Here is a 3,214-nt window from a genome sequence, read left to right as displayed (position 1 = left end):
AGAGTGAAAGTAAGTTTTCCATAAGCCATGGTCTTTCAACATGACAAAATATAGATTTCATTAGATCAGCATCACTTTTGTTTAATTATCAGTGTCCATTCCCTTTGGTTACTGGTCATTTCAACACTTAACTGACTTTGGACACTCAAAACATTATTAAATATCCCCATCATTTTCATTAGCACATGTTTGCAGAAATTAACTTATCTTTCTTACTCAAAGATCATGCAGACTAATTTACGAAAAACAAAAATACAAACTTCAAAGTAAGATCATGTCCTGTTATTTGTAAAAAAAAAAACAAACAAAAGACTTCTTTTCCCCTCGACCATCGTTGCAGTAAAATACATATTTTGGACATGCAAGGGAATATGTATAAGCAGGTTCATCCTTTTCAGGTTCTGGAAAGACGTCACGGAAATTACAAATTTTTCAGGTAATTTAGAGGTGCTGGAACAAAAAACAGTCCAGTATTTAAAGCTCATATGGACGAACCCATGAGATTTCTCGTGTATGGGCTGAACCCATAAACATTCTTGTGTATATCCAAAATACTAACAAAAATAACATGCACAGTCATGAAGATTGGGCCCTACACCCCTGTAGATTAAGTGTGGACTAAATTCAACTTCCAATTACACAGAATGACAACTGAGGTAACTTTTATGACTGTGTATTACAGTGATTAAAGTTCGCGCCTACATGGAAATTCAGGACATGCAGACATAAGAAATACTTGTGTACAAAGAAAGATAAAGCTTCCTTTATTCTAAACAAATCTAGTCATTCTTTGGAAACCACCTCTCTTCTACTCTGCTCTCTGCCTTTCCAAATTCCTCAAGATTTGTTGCTTTAGAAGGAAAGTGGCACAATAAATTACAGCACAGCCAAGTCCCATAATGGACTCCTTCACTCCTATATAGGATGAAGGAAGGACATAAGCGCTCTCAGAATTTCACCACCATTTCAGCAGCTATTCCCTCTCAGGATAGGCAATACATGCACAGATGTAGAGGCCTGGCGGATCTGTACCGAGCCACCACGACAGCTCTTACCAATGTGTATGAATAAGCATTCTCATTAGTACTGCTACAGCGGCTGCAACCCTTTGGAGGAGGAATGAAAATCTTATCATTTATTTTCATGTCCTCTTTTTTAGTAAACATATTTCATTAGAGCTTTAATTCATAGACATAAAAATAAAATTAAAGATTTTAGGCCTAGCAAGGAAAACAGTAATTGAAAAAAAATTCTACATGATTATTATGACTTAGAATTTTAAAAATATTAAAATATCATTAGTGTATGATTGTACCATGATATGGGCTTAGTAACACAATCAACTGAAAATACAAACAACTGAAATAGTACTGAAAGCATGAGGGACTTTCATCTGTCCTAGTCCACGCTCACAGACCTCTACCTGTAGCTGGGTTATTCAGGCACAGGCAGAATCAAGGTCCCCGGCAGACACAGCTCATCCAAGAGAAGTTGCAACTGTAAATGCAAATACACTGGAAAAGCTGCCTTAAGCAGTAAAGCCAGCTCTGTGTATGCACTCCATGAGCAGGGTGAGCTGTTGATACAGCTGCATCCACTCTCCATGCTCTTTGCCGGCAGAGCGTGTTACTTTGCTGTCCCAGTCAACAGCTTCATGTGGCTCCAGCCCCTGAACAGCATTTCTTTCATTCCCCAGGCAGTTCTTTTCAAAGTGTTGCCACACTCTGGATCATGCTTCATCTCTTGTTGAAGCAATTCACTTTTTACCACTAATATTCTGTAGGAATGTTTGATTTTCTGTTCCAAAAGAGCAGAAGCTGAGCAGGAAAAAGCAGGGCACTACCAATACTGACTTCTCTGAGCCATGAACAAAACTGCATCTAACACAGAGAGCAGATTTTCGGCAAGATTTTATGAAGAACACTTTCTGCATTCAATACCAATCTTTTTTCTACTTGTCCCAACAATTGTTTTTCAATTACAATGGGAACTACTTTGTTCTATTAAGGAATGCTTTAACCGAAGTTTGAAACAACTCCTTAGTTCCTAAAATCCAACTCTGTATTCCAACTAAAGTTTTATGTTTTGAACCTCAGGACAACACACCCACAGTAACCACAGACCACAGCACCAGGTATGGCACGAGCCAGCTGGGAGGTCAGGATGCCTGCATCCTCACCCAGGCCCAGGCTCAGGAAAAGCCATGGCAGGAAAAGCAGTTTCTGCATTTCACATGTCAGAGAGAGCCTCCTTCCCCAACGGCAGCCCCCCCGAGCAGCAGCACTGTCAATTAAACGCTTACGATACTGCACAATATTGTTAGCCCATGTTTGAAAATACGCACGGTAATTAAACCCCGTGTGTGTTCTGTTAGCAATGATAACGTGTGATCTGCTGCAGCCATCTGAAAGAGACTTGGAATTTATTTTGGCTTGGTCCTGTGGATACTTTAAACATACAAAAATGCTTGAGCAGCACTTTTCAAGGTACAATGTAAACCAGCTTTGCCAGAGAGCATGCCACTTGAAATGGTAAATACATCAATGGAATCAGAGAATCTGCTTAAATAAACAATATATGAATTCAGATTTTTCTTGTCTTTATTATAAAAAAAAATAACCAGTAAGGTAATGTCATCAAATGTAACAAAATAACAGCAGAGATAAGGTATCAGTAAATGGTTAAACCTCATTTCCTTGCCTTGTGACTATTTAAAAGCAATATTGCTGTGCAACTAATTTTATGTGAGGAATAGTTGCTCCTGCGTTCCCAATAAAGCCCTGCCTGCATTTTATGTGCATTCCTCAGTGCTGGGCACAGGCTGCCTGCCTGGCTCAGGGCCCTGGCGTCCCCCAGCCGAGCCAGCGGGGCTTTGCTCCAGCTCTGGCTGTCAGAGCAGGGAGCCTCGAGGTACAGAAAAGGGAACGAGAAACCAAGCACTGCAGTTACAGGGCACGTTACAAAAACAACAAGAAACGCCAAAGGAGTAAAATTCTGCAAAATGCAAATATTCATGTATCCTCAAGCTTACCCCATTTCATCAGGCATTTGAAACGAGAGCTGCATTTTCTCTGAATCACAGTTTAAGGTAAAGTAGGGAAGCTTTGTCTGCCAGCTCTGATACAAATGTTGCCTTACAGCTGGAAGAAAACAATGGCAGGATAGTAACTTCAGTCCCCAAAACTGTAAGCCACTCTTTGGTGTATCATATGGG

Source organism: Corvus brachyrhynchos, unplaced genomic scaffold (assembly GCF_000691975.1).
Source record: "Corvus brachyrhynchos isolate BGI_N302 unplaced genomic scaffold, ASM69197v1 scaffold255, whole genome shotgun sequence".
NCBI classification, from domain to species: domain Eukaryota; kingdom Metazoa; phylum Chordata; class Aves; order Passeriformes; family Corvidae; genus Corvus; species Corvus brachyrhynchos.
This window is presented reverse-complemented; position numbering follows the sequence as displayed.